Below are 20,597 nucleotides of genomic sequence, written 5' to 3' on the forward strand. Positions count from 1 at the left end.
CTGTATAGCACAGAGGACTCTACCCAATATTCTGTGACAATCTATGTGGGAACAGAATCTGAAAGAGAATGGATGTGTGTATATGTATAACTGAATCAATTTTTTGTATGCCAGAAATTATCACAACCTTGAAAATCAACTATACTTCAATAAAACTTTAAAAAGTGGGAGAAAAATTAGGTCATTAGGATGGGTCCTAATTGAATATGACTTGATGTCCTTATCAAAAGGGGAAATTTGGAGACAGACTTGCACACAGGCAATATTTCTCATGTGAACATGAAGGCAAAATCAGGGTGATGTTTCTACAAGCCAGGAAAAAAACAAAAATTGCCAGCAAACTATCAGAAACTACGTGAGAGCCATAGACCAGATCTTCCCTGAAGCTCTCAGAAGGAACCAGCCTGGCCAACACCTTGATCTCAGACATCCAGCCACCAGTACCGAGACAAGAAATTCCCAGTTGCGGAGTTCCTGTCGTTGCTCAGTGGTTAGCGAATCCAACTAGAAACCACGAGTTTGCGGGTTCGATCCCTGGCCTTGCTCAGTGGGTTAAGGATCTGGTGTTGCCATGAGCTGTGGTATAGGTCGCAGACGCAGCTCAGATCCTGCATTGCTGTGGCTCTGGCGTAGGCTGGTGGCTACAGCTCCAATTAAACCCCTAGCCTCAGAACCTCCATATGCCACAGGAGCAGCTCTAGAAAAAGGCAAAAAGACAAAAAAAAAATTTCAGTTGCTTAAGCCATGCAGTCTGTGGTACTTTGTTCCAGCAGCCCTAGAAAACTAAGCTAGGCACCTCCTTGAAGGGTTGGACTTTCTGGAAGAAAACAAATGAATTCACCCCTGCAGGGTTAATCAGCCCCACATTGTCCATACAACCTTAGGCTTGGCTTTCGCCCATAACATTTTGATCAGTGACCCTTGGTTTCTTTCTGCCCGAGATCCCTTATATCTCTCTGGTGGCAAATTTCCTTGCTGCTCCGGGGTATGTGGGGAGGACTAAGAATGGAAGTCTTTGTTTAGAATTTTCGTGGTATACACAAATAAGGAGCATATGGGGGATTTTCAAGCCAGAGGCATTGCAGAATTAGGCAAGGGAAGAGAGACTTCATGTGTTAGACATTTCCTGTTCAAATTCATCAAGAGCTTCCCTATACCCTCCCTTCCATGTGTCCTGCTCCCTCCACAAGCCCCAAATTTGTCAGAGGCTTTCTTAGCAGTGTAAGCCCAACAGGATGCTGAGAGAAAGGGATAAGAAAAAATAGTACATCAACCCGGATGAATGGAAAGAGCCCTGTTTCTTTTTATGCATATAAATTCAGAATTGTGAAAAAGAAACAAGTAAGAAAATTTCCTTCTGAGTGAACATGCCTTTAAGTGTGTTTAAATTGTTTATACAAAGGCTGGCCTTTAGAAATTAACCCGGTTGCTTCCTTTTCGATACAGGGACATGCACTAAAATTCTGCCTTCAGGTTTTAAGTGGAGACATCTATTACTGGCTTGTGTCGTAGCCCATAGGCTGTAAAGTAGGGTGAGTGGGTCACGTTTAAGGACTAAAAGCTGGTCTATCCCAGCTCAGCCACTCCAAAAAAGGAGGACTAAAATCTGGTCTATCCCAACTCACACAACAGCATCCCCCCCCGGGGGGGGTGATTTTGGACTCCTTATTCCCTGAATGCAGGATGCCCCCCCCCCAGCTACTTCCTATCATTTATGAATGCGCTATAACAACTTCATCTCTTTGCTTTGGAAAAGCCCTTTCAAATGAAAATATTTCATTAGCTGCCAGAGAATTAGTAAGGCAAGCTGTGAAGAAGGCATCTCCATTTGCTTGTGTCTGGGAAGGAGGTTGCCTCCTGGTTAGCACAGGCATCCCAGTTTCACACCCCATTAACAGGGTGTTTGTCTGATTTCTTCCTTTCAACCCAAACCACAGCCCTGGGGAAGCTAGCCAGCCTTCCAGTTTCTGCCGGCGCAGATCTTCATGGCCTCATGGTTCAACTTAGTGGAAGAGATTTCTTTCAACAGTTGCAGAAGAGGGGCTTCTACACTGAAATGTAAGCACAGAAACACGTTTCAATGACGTATATACATTATGCGATTTCTTTGTGTTTTGAATTGTGGTGCTTCTGGATGAATCTCCTGAAGACCAGCATGTAAAATTGGTAATTTGTAGTAATACTAGAAATGCAAAAATAAAAAATAGTCATCATTTTATACTAAGGTAAATATGTATTATATGGTATGGTGCAGGAGATAGAATACAGAACATAAAGCATAAAACTAAAGAAGTCAGATTTGGGGAACATTTATCAAAGACTTAAAATGGGCCAGGAAATGCACTTGGTTCTTCATGTATTCTTAGAGTGTGTGTGTGCGTGTGTGTGTGTGTGTGTGTGTGTGTGTGAGAGAGAGAGAGAAAGAGAGAGAGAGTGAGAGTAGATGCCTCTGGAGAATTTATACAAGGGTAATTGATGTGAATGTCATGAAAATTCATTTAAGAGTTTGAGGGGAAGCATAAGGAAGATAATTATGTATTAATAAAAGGTATTTTTTTCCTGATTTTCAGAAGGGTCTAATCCTTGAATACTATTTCCAAGGTCAAGGCCCAAACTTGGCTTTGAGATAATTAATTGGCCTATTGCCTGGAGTGAGAAGTTTGGCTTTCAGAGACAGATACACTAATCAAAAACAACTTTCAAGAAGATTTTATTCTGTCCCAAGGCTACCACAGTGACTTGCACATAGTATGCCCTCGAATAAGAGTTTGTCTAGTGGATGAAGAGAGCATTTTGTGTTGAAAAGTTGTTTGTAGCAGGAAGGCCCTGTATTTTTCCCACTAAAGATGAAGAGGGACTTGTCCGATTTGCCGTAAGAGAAATATAGTTAATACTGCCAGCTGCGAGTAGAAAGAAATATTGGTAAGACCTTCAAGAGGGTTAATGTTCTTTCTGGAGGTATCTATGGCAAAAGAAAGGTTAAGCATAGTTCTTCCAAAAAAAAAAAAAAAATGGATAGGACCTTGATGCTCTGTTCCTTACTCTCTTTCCCCCTCCATCTGCTACCTGCTGAAAGACAAAGAAAGGCCCAGAATGGCACTAAATCCCCCTGATTCATGGGTTTTTTCCCTTATAGTCAAGGTACTCTGCCTTTTTGAGGACACAGAGGTCACTTGGCTCATGTTACCTGAACTATAAAGGGGGTACAAATTAGTTAGGAATTAGTTCAGTTGAGAGGGAAAGGAAACCCCCCAAATAAAATGGCTCAAACAACATAGAAATTGAAGAAGCCCAGAGGTAGATATCCAGTTCATGATGTTGTTAGGAACCACCATTCTCATCATTTAGCTTCTACCTCATGGTTCAACATAGCTACTTAAGTTCCAGCCATCATGTCTACCTCCTCATCAGGAGCAAAGAAAGGATGAAGAAAGGCATGCCATATTCTTATAAGGACACTTCCCAGAAGTTGCAAAAGACATGTTTGCTCACGTCTCACTGGCTAGGACTTCCATGCACACACCCTCAGCTTTAGAGCTGAGTAATACAGTTTCTATCTTGAGTAGTCAAATATCAGGTAAACACAGGGGTTCTATTAAAAGAAAGCAGAGGAGGAGTTCTTGTTGTAGTTCAGTGGGTTAAGAACCTGGCTAGTATCCATGAGGATGTGGATTTGATACCTGGCCTTGCTCAGTGTGTTAAGGATCTGGAGTTTTCATGAGCTGTGGCGTAGGTCTCAGATGCAGCTTGGATCTGGCATTGCTGTGGCAGTGGCAAAGGCTGGCAGCTGCAGCTCAGATTTGACCCCTAGCCTGGGAACTTCCATATGCTGCAGGTGCAGCTCTAAAAAGAAAAAAATGTATATGTGTGTGTGTGTGTATGTGTGTGTGTGTATATGTATATATAAAAGAAAGCAGAGGAAAAGGAGATTATCTATCATCCTTGCCACAGGAGTAAATGTGGGACCTTCAATGGCAAGGTTTGTCACTCAGACCCTGCAAACATTATCTACAGCTCTGTCTATACTCCCCTTGGTTCTTCTATGGGTTTTCCTGAGTAGCTTAATTTGATTCTTGATAATAGGAACTCCTAGGCAGGTCTGGAAGGTGGTCACAGGGCTTGGGGTCAGCCTGGATTCATTGGAGCAGAGCAGTTTCCAAGCTCTAATGGACAAAGGCATCTGAGGCTGTAGGTCTGGGTGGGGCTTGAGATTCTGCATTTCTAACAAGCTCCCAAGTGGTGTGAGGCTGCTGGAGCACAGACCACATTTCCAGTGCAAGCATTTAGAGAAGGTTCTTTATGGCCTTCTGTGTCTCAGTTTGTAGTGGAGTATTCGAGTTAGAGATGGGCCCGTGGTGGTCAAGGTGTGTCTGTCAGTGGTTCTCATATACCTTTGCTTATAGGACTGCCCTGGGGAGCTTGTTAAAATACAGATGTCTAGGATCCCAACTATCGTTTAATGTAACAGGTGGAAGACACTGGATTTTTCTAACAGACACCCTGAGTAATTTCTGATAAAGGTGGCATTGGAGCTGCACCTTGAGAAGTGTTGGTGCCAGGTTTCCCAAAGGTCTGTCTGGTAAGGGTCTTGACCTCTCAGGTCACAAGCCTATGAGATTCTGGCATTCTGGGATTTTTGGTTTTATTGTCTGGTTGAAATCATTAAAGGAGAGACATTTTACTAATCTTTATGGCTTTGGAGTATTTCATCAAGGCACATTCATCTTCCTTGCCTGTGTTAGAACTAAGGGCTTTACTCTTCCAGGAATTTAGGGTGCCTTTATCTGCTAGGCACCCTAGCAGAACATAATGCCATAGCTGGTGGCTGAAACAATAGGCATTTATTTCTTATGGTTGCGGAGGCCGAATGTCCAAGAGGGGGGCCGGCATGGTCGAGTTCTGGTGAGAGCCCTCTTCCAGGCTTGCAGACAGCTGCCTTCTACCGCTGCTTTATGGCTGTGCCCTCATGTGCTCGAGAGAGAGGGAGCTCCGGTCTTGTCCTCTTCTCAGAAGAGGGTGAGAAATCACCCTCATGACCTCATCTAAACAGAAATATTTCCAAGAAGGCTCACCTCAAATACCATGACTTTGAGGGTTAGGTTTCAACATATGTGTTTCGGGGAAGACACCGGCATGCAGTTCATAACATAGAGGGATTCTGCATCACCGAGAATGATGCTGACAGATTACCTAGAGGTTTAGTGGGGCAGAGGCAGATGTGGGGGCAGGGCTGAGGGAGAGTCAGAGGAGGGAGGGAGGAGGGAGGGGGGAAGCTGACCTCCCTCTCCTGGCATCATCTATGCACAGGCACTAGCTGTTGTCTAGCGCTAGCATGGCTTCATGTAATCCTCACCGCCACCTGTGAGGTGGTGGGGTTATCCCCGTTGACCCCGACATATGTTTTGATCTTCTTTTGCACATATTCAATACTTAATTTAAACAAGAGTCAGAGAACAGGAATGGCTTTGGTGATCAGAGGCTACGAGGGGTCTTTTTCCCTCTTCACCTTGGTACCATTTTTGCTGCCTGGATGGTGTTCTTCCCTCCCTCCCTCTCTTGCCCACTTCCTATCCCAGCATCGCTTTACCACTTTTATCTCATAATCATCTCTGCTTATAAAGGCCCAGTTCAAGTTTTAGGTAGATTTTTTCTTCACCCTTTCCAGGAGTCTTAGACTGCAGCCCTGCAGTCTTAGATTTGCTCCTCCCTTCACTTGGAATAGATATCCCCATGTTGTCCCAGTCAGCCTGGAGACTCATTATATTAAGCATGGCTTTTAATTTTCTGTATTAAAAAAATTGGAATATCATTGATTTACAAAGGGGTGTTAATTTTAAGTGTACAGCAAAGTAAATCAGCTATACCTATATCAATTCCTTTTCAGATTCTTTCCCTGTATAGGTTATGACACAGTATTAAGTGGATTTTCCTGTGCCATACAGTAGGTCCTTGTTATTTATCTATTTTATATATGGTAGTGTGTATATGTTAATCCCAAACCCCTAATTTATCCCTCCTTCCACATTTCACCTTTGGTAACCGTAAGTTTGGTTTCAAAATCTTTGAATTTGTTTCTGTTTAGTGAATAGTTTCTTTTGTATCCTTTTTATTTTATTATTTATTTATTTATTTATTTTTTGTCTTTTTGCTATTTCTTTGGGCTGTTCCCGCGGCATATGGAGGTTTCCAGGCTAGGGGTCTAATCGGAGCTATAGCCACTGGCCTATGCCAGAGCCACAGCAACGCGGGATCCGAGCCGCGTCTGCAACCTGCACCACAGCTCATGGCAACGCCGGATCTTTAACCCACTGAGCAAGGGCAGGGACCAAACCCGCAACCTCATGGTTCCTAGTTGGATTCGTTAACCACTGCGCCATGATGGGAACTCCCTGTATCCTTTTTAAATTAGATTTTATTAGTGATTTTGTATGATATTTGTATTTCTCTGTCTGGCTTCCTTTACTTAGTGTAATAGTCTCTCATGTTGCTGCAAATGGCAAAATTTCAGTCTTTTTTATGGGCTAAGTAATATTCCGTTGTATATATATACCACAGATTCTTTATCTGATCCTCTGTTGGTGGATATTTAGGTTGCTTCCACATCTTGGCTATTGTAAAAAATGCTGCAGTGAACATTGGAGTGCATGTATCTTTTCAAATTATGGTCTTCTCCAGATATATGCCCAGGAATGGGATTGCTGGATCATATGGTAATTCTATATTTAGTTTTTTTTTTTAAAGATTTTTATTTTTTTCCATTATAGCTAGTTTACAGTGTTTGTCAATTTTATACTGTACAGCAAGATGATCCAGTCACACAAACACACATACATTCTTTTTTCTCATATTATCTTGGTCCATCATAAATGACCAGATATAATTCCCAGGGCTGTACAGCAGGAACCTTTGTACTGTTTTCCATAGTGGTTGTACTGATTTCCATTCCTACCAGCAGGGTGTGTGTGTGTGTGTGTGTGGGGGGTTCCCTTTTTTCCACACCCTCTCCAGCATTTACTATTTGTAGACTTTTTGATGATGGCCATTCGATGCTTTGAAATCTGAGGCCTTGTTGACACTGGAGGTACTGGGCCTTGTTGGCCTCTCTCAGGTTGGCCGATTCCTAGAGATCCTAAATGACAAGCCTGCTAGGGTGCCTTTTATATGCAAACCAGTAAATCCAGAGCCCATACCCCAGCTGCCTCCTTTATGGAGTTTTTCAGTCCCAGGCCACTATCTGCTTGTTCTAATCGTCTCAGGGCCAGGTACCAGACAAGTAAGGGCAACCCCCAGCCTACTGAAATCTTTGAGACTAGCCAGCCCCAAGTCTGCTTACTCTACCTCTCTCGTTGCTTCCTGTAGAAACCACATTCAAGGCTCTTGCCTACATTTTTCCACTGCCATCTATCTCATGATTCACCCTGGTGCTTCCCTGTGTGCCCCTCCCCGTCCCTGTGGCCAGGCCTCCCATCCTTCTGGAGTCTCTGAGAACACCAGACCACTTCTCAAAGGCCATCATCTCCTGATCTGTTGTCTCACCTTGCCTGAAAAGAAATAAAACCTACATTTTATTTATTTATTTTTTATTGCAGTATAATCGACACGACATAACATTAGCTTCAGGTGTATAACACAATGATTTGATCTTTGTGTATATTGTGAAAAGGTCACCACAATAAATCTAGTTAATATCTGTCACCATAGAGTATTTTGTTTTCATTCAATGAGAACTTTTAAGATCCACTCTCAGCAACTCTCAAATATGCAGTGCAGTATGATTAACTATGGTTGCCATGCTATAGTCGCATTCCCATGACTTATTTTATAACTGGAAGTTTGTACCTTTTGATCCTCTTCCTCTCTTTGACTCAGCCCTACCCTGCCTCTGCCAACCACCCATCTGCTCACTGTATCTGTGTGCTTAATGAAGCTTACTTTTTTTATTATTAAAGTATAATTGACTTAAATGTGCCAATTTCTGCTGTACAGTAAAGTGACTTAGTTATACATACATATATATGTATATATATATATATATATACACACACACACACACATGTATACATTCTATATGTGTATATGCACCCACACACATGAATACACATTCTTCTAAAACATTCTTTCATGGTACAACCACTAAGGAAAACAGTATGGGGGTACCTCAGAAAACTAAAAATAGAACTACCATATCATCCAGCAATCCCACTCCTAGGCATATATCCAGACAAAACTTTCACTGAAAAAGATACATGCACCCCTATGCTCACTGCAGCACTATTCACAATAGCCAAGACGTAGAAACAACCTAAATGTCCATTGACAGATGAATGGATTAAGAAGATGTGGTATATATGCACAGTGGAAACTGTTCAGCCATAAAAAGAACAAAATAATGCCATTTGCAGCAACATGGATGGGCCTAGAGCCTCTCATACTAAGTGAAGTAAGTCAGAGAAAGACAACTACCGTATGATATCACTTATATCTAGAATTTAACGTATGGCACAAATGAACCTATCTACAGAATAGGAACAAACTCATGGACATAGAAACAGGTTTGGGGTTGCCAAGGCGGAGGGGGAGGGAGTGGGATGGACCGGGAGTTTGGGGTTAGTGGATGCAAACGACTGCGTTTGGAGTGGATAAGCAATGAGATCCTGCTGTGTAGCACTGGGAACTATATCTAGTCACTTGTGATGGAGCATGATGGAGGATAATGTGAGACAAAGAATGTATATATATACGTATGACTGGGTCACTTTATTGTACAGCAGAAATTGACAGAACATCGTTTAAGTCAACTATAATAAAGAACCAAACAAGCAAACAAACAAACAAACAAATATTCTTTCCCATCCATGACTCCTAAACTGGCTGCTATGCTGTCCTGAGACTGAAGAGCTCATGAATGAAGGAGCCCTCACCAGTTGCTTCTCCAATGGACCCATTAGCCCTAGGCTCTGTTTACTGGGAAATGGGCCCATTTAGCCTCCAAGGAGAAAAGAGCCCCATAGCCCTGGGAGCTCATTTTTCTCACCTTTGAGGAGCTGTGCTAAGAGCTATCTCAGCTGGTCTGACTTAGCTAGATTGAGGAACAGGCCGATTCTGGACCATGAGCTCCCCAGCTTCTGTTTCTAAAGTGCCACTTCCTGGACATGAGAGCATCTGGTCCTGTCTGCATGGATATTCCCCTGACCTGTGTCCCTGCCAGTGTTTGGATCTGGGTGGTGCTGGGTTCTGCTTTACTGGAAGGTTGATGTAGTGAATATATTTAAAATTTTTCTGTATATTATGATGTTTTGACATTTTAAAAGATCTTTGTGGCTAAGGAGAGACTGCCAGTTCTTAGTGATAGCAAGGACTCAGCTGAGAGCATGCCCTTGATAAGCAGAGCCAGGCCACTAGGGACTACCCTGTAGTAACAAGCCTGCAGAAAAACTTCAAACTGGCGGATCCTAAGCCTTGCCTTTCCCAAGGACACCTCAGTAACAGCTATGCCTAAGTGCTCCCTCCTAGTCATGCTGGTGTTTTTCCATGTGCTCCTGTGTGCTGCATCATCCCTTCTGTCTTTAGGGCCTATGAATATAACACATTTTGTTTTCCTGAGCATCTCTTGTGTCTCCTCTTGTGGCTGCACCTGAGAATCTGATAGAATATAAGACAGTCAACTGTGGGGCTCAAGGTTCATAGACGTCTGGTTGAAGCTCTTAGGATAATGAGAGTTTGGGGGCTAGGTGCCGTCTGCCACTTCTCTGCTTGGCATCTCTCACTGCCCTCCTCAACCCTACTTCTGTTTGTACCATGTGGCTTAAGTGATGTGTGACCCTTTTGTAAAATATTTTCCAATCTTTGGTCATTAGCCACTCCTGTGTTTGAGGATACAGTGACTTCTGTGGTGACAAGAAGTTAATTTACTCCTTTGATAGATTGTGGACTAATAAATGGTAGAACCATTGCTTTCTTCCCACCTAATAAATATCCCATGAATAATTGAAGCTTATTGAATGAGTTGGGCCACAAAGGCTGTTTCCTCCTTTGCTGGGAATCCAGCCAGTGTTCTGCTTTGAAAGACACGTGCACACGTGCTCACGCTGAATAAATTCTCTGGCAGAAAGAAAGTAGCGGAGGAATTAGAAAGGCCAAGAGAAGCAGAGAACAGCACCAGAGGAAGGAAATATATAAAAGCTTCAGGAAATTATACAAAGGAGTGGTGATACATTCCCCTGGAGAAAGACGTGATGCTGTTTGTGGCTTTGTACATCCTGTTTCTTTTTCTGATGCAACTGAAAGAATGAATAACGTGGGGGAGGGAGGAAAGCTGGTGCAAGTCCAAAGCTGATGCCTCAGTGTGATGATGCTGCCTCTGTCGCTGGCTTCTGAATGCCAACAGGAGTGGTGTCTCCTGCTAATGGAGAGACAGAACTAGTTTCCATGAAGCCTAGAATGGCTGGGACTGGAGATAAGGTGCAGTTTTCCTTTTTTTCGGCCCAGTGGCATGTGCCTTTTCCATCAGTTCAGCCAACCTGGGTGGGAACACTAGTGATACAAGTGTGAATGTTTGCTCTTTCCCCGTCTCCAGAGGCAGACTGCACACAGTGTTTGTGATCTTCTTGTCACTGGAAGGGGGGACCACCTTAGAGGCAGTCCTGAATTGGGGAGGGGGGAGAGGAAGGGCTCTGGACAAAGACTGTCTGGGTGTGAGTCCTGCCCATTTGCTGGCTCCAAGTCCTTGGACAAATTCCATCATCTACTTCTTGCCAATTAGAGCTTTGGGTTCTGAGGATAGAGTGATGAACAGAGGAACTTTGATTTTAGTAGAGAAGACGGTCTAAGAACAGATAAAGGAAAACAGAAGAATAGCGAATTATAATAAAGACTATAAAGAAAACACAGGGCTGAGAGAGTGATGGTGAAGGAGGTAGGGAAGGAGACCAAGTCAGAGGACTCTTGTCCTGGTGGGAGACACACACACACACACGCACACGCACACACACCATGAAAACTAAGAATGAAATAAACAAGGGCCCAAGAGAGAGGGGAAGAAAGGCAGGGGTAATACTGGTGGGTAAATCTACTTCAGTGCGTGTAGGTGAGGTTGGGGCTGGGAGAGGGGTCTCCAAGGAGGTGACAGTTGAGCTGATAAAAGATGAGAAGACTCTTTTCCTCCAAACGTGGGATAAGGGCCTTCTGATTCCAGGCAGCAAGAATAGCACACACAAGGCCTGGAGGAGAGAGAACTTGGAACTTGAGAGGAGGTGAAGGAAGCCTGGCATGGCTGGAGTGTGTGATATCTGAGCCTGGACCAGAGCTGGGCACCAGGCAGAGGGCTCATCACACCCTGCTTTTGTGGAGGCTCTGATGAGGTTTTGGGTTCTCTTCGAAGTGTAGAAGAAGGCATTTTAGGCAGGGAAGTAATATAATCCAATTTATTATTAAGAAGTTTATGTCAGTTGTTTTTCAACCTCTTCAAAATGGAAATAATTAATATACTTCAGAGGGTGGTGAGAGGAGTATAAATCACTTAGAGTCTAGCACTCAGCAAGTTTAAGCACATTATCTATTCTTGTTATTACTCTACATGCAAAGCTGGCTTTTGGATACATGTTCATAGCAGTGCTATTTATGATAGTCAAGACATGAAAGGAATTTAAATGTCCATCGACAGATGAAAGGATGAAGATGTGGTACATATATACAATGGAATACTACTCAGCCATAAAAAAGAATGAAATAGTGCCATTTGCAGCAACTTGGATGGACCTAGAGATGATCATACTGAGTGAAGTAAGTCAGACAGAGAAAGACAAATATCACATGATATTGCTTATATGTGGAATCTAAAAAATGATACAAATGGCTTTGTTTACAAAAAGAAATAGACTTATAGACGTGGAAAACAAACTTAAGGTTACCAAAGGTGAAAGGATGGGGAGGGTGGAATAAATTAGGATTTGAGGATTAACAGATACAAACTACTAAGTACAAAACAAACAAAAAGGACCTACTGTATAGCACAGGGAACCATATTCAGTATCTTGTAATACCTATAATGGAAAAGGGTCTGAAAAAGAATGTATGTATGTATAACTGAATCACTTTGCTGTACACCTGAAATTAACACAGCATTATAAATCAACTATACTTCAATTAAAAGAAAGCTGACTTCTGTGGAGCCACTAAACTCATCTCACTCCATCCTTTCTTTTTTCCATCCAAGTCACTTGGAATTGCCTGTGGGACAAGGCAAGTTTAGTTTGTGTTTGTCTATATCTATCTACCCATCTCCCTATGTCAGTCATATATAAATGGAGTAGCTGGAGGTAGAGTTAAGATTTTTTTCTAAGGAGTTCCCATCGTGGCTCAGTGGAAACGAATCTGACTAGCATCCTTAAGGTTGTAGGTTTGATCCCCGGCCTCGCTCGTTTGGGTTAATGATCTGGTGTAGCTTCGAGCTGTGGTGTAGTTTACAGATGTGGCTCAGATCTAGCATTGCAGTGGCTGTGGAGTAGACCAGTGGCTATAGCGCTGATTCGACCCCTAGCCTGGGAACCTCCATATGCTACTGGTGTGGCCCTAAAGAGACAAAAAAAAAAAAAAAAAGATTTTTTTTTCTAAGAACACAAATTTGGATCTAATCTGACACTCAGACAAATGCGCAGTCAAATTCAAAATCTCAGGTCCTTCCTGTTTGTAATAATTTTATTCTAGGAGATATGAAATATCTACCTTGATCATAAAAGTGTCATAGGGCAAATACAAAATCCCTAACTTTAAGCTAAAACTTTCTGGTGAACCCTCAGTGTTGGATATTCTCTTTCACCCCGATTCCATTGCCCACCCGTCTCTCTGCAGGGGTCTGGCTCAATGGGCAACTCCATCCCCATCTCTGATATGGCATGAGCAAAGGCAGGAGACTGGAGGGCAGACAGGCAGAGGAGTAAGACTATTTTTTCCTTTTGCTTATTCCTGGCCCAGCTGCCTAGAAGAACTGCCTTCCTGTACCAAAGACCCCAGCTCTTGTTTGGATGGCTCCCTTCTACACTGTGGGTTTCTCTGAGATCAGGTAACCCTTCCTTCCTCTGACATTTTCAGGCTCAGAGGTAGCAATCTCCTGGTTTTGCTAGCCAGGTGCTTGCTGGTTTTCTTTAACCATATTCACATCTTGGTCAATAGTATCTTCATTAAGTTCTCTTTAAGCACCCCTTTTTACTTATGCCATCTATTTCCTGTTGGAACCCCACTCATGTACCCTTTAAGGTCAAATGTTTTCAAAATGGGCCCTTATTATAGAGGAGTAGCCAGTGAAATGTAGTTATATTTAAATAGGTATCATACTGCAATGGTTCTCCAATGTGCTCCCTCCCTCGTGTAGGGTGTAACATCTCCAAAGTTAGGATGATTTGCAAAGGGAGTTTTGTTTTTGTTTTTGTTTTTTGCTTTTTAGGTCCATACCCACAGCATATGGAGGTTCCCAGGCTAGGGGTTGAATCAGAGCTGCAGCTGCCGTCCTGTACCACAGCCACAGTAATGCCAGATCCCCAACCCACTGAGTAAGGCCAGGGATTAAACCCACCTCCTCGTGGATACCAGTTGGGTTCATTACCACTGAGCCACAACGGGAACTCCTGCAAAGGAAGGTTTTACTCTTGGTACCTGTGAGGCAACTGTTGCTATTTCTGCCAAACTTGGTCATTACTGATCACGGAATCCTCATTTTCATTGAGTTATGGTTATTGTTGGTACTACTTAGTGTTGTTTAAAATACTTTCAGAAAGTTTACATTATAAGTCAGCTCTGGGATGAAGTAATTGTGCACACAAAGGCACGAAATAGAGTGGTGAGGCATAATTTTGATGTTGGTGATCCCATCTTGGGAGAATGGATGCAATTCTTTATTTTTAAAGGGTTTTATGGGACTTAAGAAAGAGTCTCATAAGTAGCTGGAATTGTGTTACAAATGTTAACAAGGTGTGTACGAAAGGGTTGTCTAAACAGGACAGGTGATGCAGCTAAGGGCAGGAGGAGCTCCCAAATCTCTTAGAATAAATCAGTTTTAAAGAAGCAAGATGCCACTGATTGGTGGTGCTTTTTCTTTCTTAGTGGTACATAAAATTATTGTGTGTCCTATACATTGTTAAAATGCCTTGGATTCAGTGAAATACAGTATTTCCTAGAATGCCATTTGCTGATCTCTAGCCTTTTTATTGACCTCAGTTCTACCTCCCTGGCAAATTGAGAGAGAAACAAAGGATTATCGCTGATCCCCATGCTGGTGGGGCATGAGTTCCTCGCAGCCTTTGGTCTCACATACTTTAAAGTCTCTGATTTTGAGGCTTGATGAGTTAAGGAAACTCTAGAGGGACTCAAAGATTCCTTAAGTGGCCTGGAGTAGGATGGAGAGGAGATTGATGCCTGTGCAGACAGTCTTCCTTAGCTGAGGTAATTGGACATTTTATCACCAAGTGTTTTTTTTTTTTTTTTTTTAGGGCCATTCCCAGGCTAGAGGTCCAATCAGAGCTGTAACTTCCGACCTATACTGCAGCCATAGCAACTCCGGATCTGAGCCGTGTCTGCAACCTGTGCCACAGCTCACAGCAATGCCGGATCCTTAACCCACTGAGCAAGGCCAGGGTGCTAACCTGCGTCCTCATGGATACCAGTTGGTATCATTAACTATTGAGCCATGACGGGAACTCCTATCACCAAATCTTGGTGGAATAACTGAGAATAGGCCTTAAAATGTGATGCTAGGAAGAGATCAATGTGCACTCAAATAAAGGTTAATGAAGTAGGAACACATGACCCAAGGCATTGTCACTGTTTTCCATCCAGCTCCAATGGCTAGGACCACAGTGTCTCATGGCCCTGCTGGGCAAAGTCTTGAGGGAATTCTCAACAAGGCAGCTCCCCAGATGTAGGCTACAAACTCAGGGCACTTTATTTAAGAAGAGTTGAAAGTACTTAAGCATACCTTTTCTCCCCAAATAAAAATAAATATGTGTTTGTGTGTATGCATTTACTAGGTATTACTCTTTCCCAGTATGATCTTCTCAGGGGTTAGGTGCTAAGGGATAAATGGCTTGAGTGTGGATTGCATTTGTGAAGATGACTTTAGATCTTGGTCCTCAAAAACTGAGAAAAAAATCAACAAGTAAAATCTAGAGGTCTGTTAATGGGCCATATGCATAAAGGTGAAAAACAGAACCAGAGGTGGATGGAGACACTATTAAATTACGTTTATTCTAAAAATAGTTGAGGTGCTGTGCCAGACATTTCCCTTCTACCTCCCCTCCCTACTGCCCCCATTCTCCCCACTGCTCCTGGCACCTGGCTCCACTGTGAGAAGTTGATCTGTGTGCATCACACAAAGGATTTCCCTGTCTTCTGGTTTTTAGTTGTGCCTGTTCAATGAGGAGTCCCAGCAGATCAGAGGAGAGAGATGGATGAAGTCCAGTGTCCATTTCCCTGGCTCCCTGCTGCTAGGTTGCCTGGATTGCTGTATCCATTAGGAGTCACAGCTCTTCTCAAGATGTGGTCTTTACACATTATTTTCATCTAGGTTTTGGTAATTTCTCCTTTTCCTTGTTTTAGGCCTAGCTGGTAACAGTTTGGCTACCAATAGGCCTCAGATTATGGCATTGTTCCTGTGGTTCTCCAAATACCCACAGCTTTGTACGTCAGTCCTCTTTACAGCATCTCATTTCAAGTATGCCATCTGCTTCCCCAAAGAACTCTGCTGATTGCAGGTCCATATACTTCCTCTAATCTCCATGGGCAATGTCATGCCCTACAAACACTTCAAAGTGACAAGTTGGGATTCCTCTAGTTTGGTTCCTCAGCCCTGAATTTCAGGAGATGAATGTGAAGACTTGGTGATAGCCATCTAATTCCCTGACTTCTACTGGGTGTCTAGAGGTTTGGATAGGTTCAGAGAATTGGTTTTGGAGGGTTTAGAGTTCTGGGACTGGGACAAGGAAGATTATTTTTTTGGAAAGTGATGTGTTGGCTTTAGTGTTCATCAGAGTAAAGTAGTTTATGACGATCATTTCTACATCTCTTACTCTTTAGCTCCTCAACCCTTCTCAAAATAGCAAAACTATGGATAATTTCCAGGCTGAAAACCAGTGTTAAAAGCTAATTTTTTCCATACTGAACCTTTGAATAATAATATAAACTTGCTGGATATGGAATATGGGGAGTTTATTTTTCCAAACAGATTTACACTTTAGCATTTTGTAGTCACAAATGTAACTGATATCCATGAGGGAGTGGGACTCTGTGGACTGGTGTTGAGGATGTGCACTGACACCTGTAGGGGGCAACATCCACACATGCTATTATACGGTTCACAACCTCTACAATTGTGTGCAGTGGCCCAAGAAGGGGCCACAATCACCTTCAGCACTGATGTGGTAGGAATCAGGTGGAATTTAACTATTGCCCACTCTGCTCTGGCCTCTCTGTATTTTAAACTTATGCCTTAACTTCCGTTAATCTGACCTAGGGTCTGAATTTTGCTTTAACTTTTAGCTCTTTATATATGGTATAGCTAAGCATTTCACTTACAATTCCTTAGTGTTGGAGGCCACTCTTTGGTCAGTTTAACTGGGGGAGCACCAGGATAGAGAAGGATAGAGAAGGAGCACCGGATCTAGTATTTGGAGACCTGGATTCAAACCGTGGGTGGACATTTATGTGTGTGCTCCTTTAGGACTCAGAACCTAGGGTTTCTTAACTGTAAACAGGGTTAATAGAGGCTTTTTTGTAGGTTTCAATAGATAAACAAGATTACATGTTTGAAAGAGCCTGACACACAATAAATGCTTAGTAAATATTGGTTTACTCTTATAGGGCAAAACTCATAAACGTGAAATAATTTCTTATAATGCTGTTACACATGAATTTTTAGAAAGGTGAGCCTCTCAGAAGCTAGCTTGGAAATTGTCTTCATGCAACAAGAACTGCTTGAGAGGCTTAAGAAGGCGGTTTAGTTGGAGTTGAGGCTGGTTACACATGGCATTCAGCTTCGGGGGGAGAAGTGTGAGGTCCTTAGATTATTCCAACTCTGTTCCCTGGTTTGTGCTTTTCTTTCTGATATCTTGAGTTGTTCTGTCTATTGACAGGGCCTTCTTGTGAAGAGATATTTCTGTTGTTGGCACAGCCTGCTTTGGTGATTAGAAAAGTCAGATAATTAGAGCTGGATCTTTCACCCTATCCTGAGTGGCACATAGCACCTCCATCTGGAATTTATCTCATCTCTTTATGGTGGATATTGGGGAGGTAATATTTAGATCAAAGTGTTGTCCTTAATGCCAAAATGTTGGGGCACCCTCAGTGGGTAGATGCTCTGAAACCCAAGAGAGATGAGATCCTTTCCCTGCCCCCTAAAAAAGATAAAGCCTTTGGGTGAGATCCCTATGGATGGTCATCTCCACAGTGGCCTCTCATTTGCTGGCTTGCTGCTCTCAGTTCTGCTGGTCACGTCTCTTGGATGTTGTTGTCATTGGTGAGGGAACTGAGGAGTGGGAAGGGAAGGATGTTAAAAGGAGAGAAGGGTTTGACTTGAAAAGGGCCAGTGTTTATTTCACTAATAGATAACTCCTGATTCTTTCCCCCAACCCTCTTTTTACACCACACTTGAAGAATATGGAGGTTCCCAGGCTAGGCGCTGAATTGGAGCTGCAGCTGATGCCTACCCCACAGCCACAGCAACACCGGATCTGAGCCACATCTCTGACCTATGCCACAGCTTGCAGTGTTGCTGGATTTAACTCCCTGAGTGAGGCCACGGATCAAACCCGCATCCTCATAGAGACAACATCGGGTCCTTAATGCACTGAGCTACAGCAAAAACTCCCAACTCCCAGTTCTTGAAGCCAAACTTTTCTGTCTTCTGGGATTCTAGGAGCCAAAACAACCAAGGAGGATGGATTCCAATAACAATAAGGATATCTTATATTTGTATAATCCTTTGTACTCTGGAAAGCAGCTTTGCCTCTATAATCTTATTTGACCCTCATGTAAACCCAATGAGGTGGTTTGGGAGGCATTATTTTCTTTATTTTACAGCTGTGAAGTCCAAGAAGATATTAAGTGTCTCGCCATGATCTCATAGCACGTAAGTGATAGAATCCAGGTCTCTTGGGTCCCAGTCTAGTATTTTTCGCATTACACCAAATCATCTTGTGCATTCATATTCTTTTTTTAAAAAATTAGGTGAATTTTTAATTATTATGTACTATGTGTCTATGGTTTAAAATGCAAAGTGTTGCAAAAAGATACAGAGTGGAAAATAAGTCTTCGTCCCTCCTTCCCACCCCCTTAGCGATGTCTCGACCCTCACTGGATGCAGTCACCATTCTCTGTTTCCCTTTGTTCCTGTGGTGATGTCCTATGCATTTATAAGTACCTTCCCCCTTCCTCCGTGGAAATAGAAAATAAACAGTAAGAAACACCCTAGAGAAGTGAGCTTGGAGAAATTAGTAAATGATCTCCCTTGAGGTTTTATGAGAAATAGAGCTAATCTGTGTAGTTTACCTTTTGGGGGTCTAAATGGTACGTTTTAAATATGAAAGACAATCACTTTGCACTAGAGGTCTTGAAAGTAATTGTGATGGGCGTTTTAGAGAAGTTGTTACTGTGAAACTTTTTTCTCCAGTGGTGGTAATAATAATAGTACAAAATAGTCAAAGATTTACTAAATGGGAGTTACTCTTCTAATAACTTTTTGTGTGATATTTACCTTAATCCTCATGATAATACCATGATAAAGACATTATCATTATTATTATTTTTATCCATTTTTACAGCTGAGAAGACTGAGTCTCAGCAGGGTTAAGTAATTTACCAAAGGGCACACGTACAGTCAATGTTTAAGGTGGGATTCAAAGGCTGACCCCCAAGCCTCACATTCTTAGCCCTTTTATCAATGTGAAGAAAAGAATTCTCACAAGCTGAATAGCTCCTGGGACTGACTCCATCAGGGAAGCAGGAATGTTTGGATAGCTTGCCCTTTTCACTCCTGGCTTTCTTCTGGTGTTAAAGTTGTCACTTAATCATGATCTGCTTTTGCTTTCTATCCGGAGTCTGTCCCTTCTCCTGCCTGAGATTAGGGTTGAGGATCAGGAATTTGCTTTCTGGTTCATAAGGTCATTTTCTGTCTTCCCCCTTAGTCCGCACACCAGGGTTGTAAGAGCTTTCTTGTATTTCTAGAAGATGAAATCATCTAGGTGGGACTTGTGAAATGGCAGCTGGGGAAAACCACCTAATATAACAGAAATTGGGCCCTTACATTCTAAATCTTAGAGTGAGGTCCCCTAACAAGCCTCACTATTCCCAGTGTCACAACACATCACCTCTCCTGATATAGTCGTGTTTACAGTTGTGCTGTCAAACCCTCTTAGGCAGAGGCCCAGGTTGGTTTTTTCCAGTCCACTGCACTGATGCTAATTCTCACTTCACTTCACCTGAAATTCGTTAAGCAAGCTCTGTACCTAAACTGATCCACACCTTGTTCAAAGAGATGCATCTACCATTGTGCACCTGGATGGCGTGCCGTTGTCAAATTTCTGTAGAAGTTTCTATGTGCTGGCTCTGTTTGTAAATCACAGTTTGAGGACCACTCTCTGAGGAACCTTTGTGTTCTGATTAGCCAAGTAAATGAATTTGAGCACTGGCTGCTTCATTAGGAGAATTAAAGCCAATCCTTTCATCTTCTCATTTCTCTTCTTTATTTTTGTCTTTTTAGGGCTGCCCCTGTGGCATATGGAAGTTCCCAGGCTAGGGGTCCAATTGGAGCTGCAGCTGGTGGCCTACACCACAGCCACAGCAACGCGGATCCTTAACCCACTGAGCAAGGCCAGGGATTGAACCTGCGTCCTCATGGATACTAGTCGGTTTTGTTACCATTGAGCCACAGTCCTTTTATCTTATTTCTTTACAGATTTTGATGCCCTCATATGTGTGGTCTTTCTTTGTATCTTTGTTTTGGAGTGGGGGTGGACTGGTGGACATAATTTTATATCTGAACTTACCAGACAGGTATTCACATTACGAAGACGAAGTAAAGCTGCCCATGTATTTGCACAGAATTTTCACACTTATGTGATGATATAACAACAACAACAACAACAAAAATCAACATGTGCCAGCTGGGGAAAAACAAACAGACAAATAACAAAAGAGAAGTCTGGGAGTCAACACACCGAAGAGAGAGATGCCCAGTCAACCGTTCACCTGGGAGCTATGGAAGGAAGGCTCAGCCTGCTGTGTATTGTCATCCATCCACCTTGCAACCCATTAGGAGGAGAGCCTATCATTTAACTGACATTCTGAAATCTGGTTTCTGGGCACTTAGCCTCTAGGTTCAGAGAGCTGGTTACTCCGCTGAAAAAACTAAAATCCTCAGTTGAGGTTTCTCTTTCTTGAATCAATGAAAAAACATCCCCAAATACTATTTCCAAGTATTTTTAGCCCATTAATGGATGTTAGAGACTTTTTTGCTCTATGGAGAAGAAAGTCTTTGTGGTATTTTATTGTAAACCAGGACCACCTAGGCAGTGTGAAAGATTCTGAGACTCAGCTACCTCCTCCTGTCAGTG

At 42.6% G+C, this 20,597-nt stretch overlaps 1 long non-coding RNA gene across 1 annotated transcript in view; it reads left to right on the forward strand.

Moving 5' to 3' along the window:
• Positions 1 to 20,597, forward strand: part of LOC110257269 — a 47,399-nt gene that overhangs the window by 4,566 nt on the left and 22,236 nt on the right. The window contains exon 2 of the long non-coding RNA XR_002339670.1: positions 1,938 to 2,058. This is a non-coding gene — a long non-coding RNA (uncharacterized LOC110257269). The remainder of the gene's footprint in view (positions 1 to 1,937; positions 2,059 to 20,597) is intronic.

This window comes from Sus scrofa, chromosome 16 (assembly GCF_000003025.6).
Source record: "Sus scrofa isolate TJ Tabasco breed Duroc chromosome 16, Sscrofa11.1, whole genome shotgun sequence".
Taxonomy (NCBI): domain Eukaryota; kingdom Metazoa; phylum Chordata; class Mammalia; order Artiodactyla; family Suidae; genus Sus; species Sus scrofa.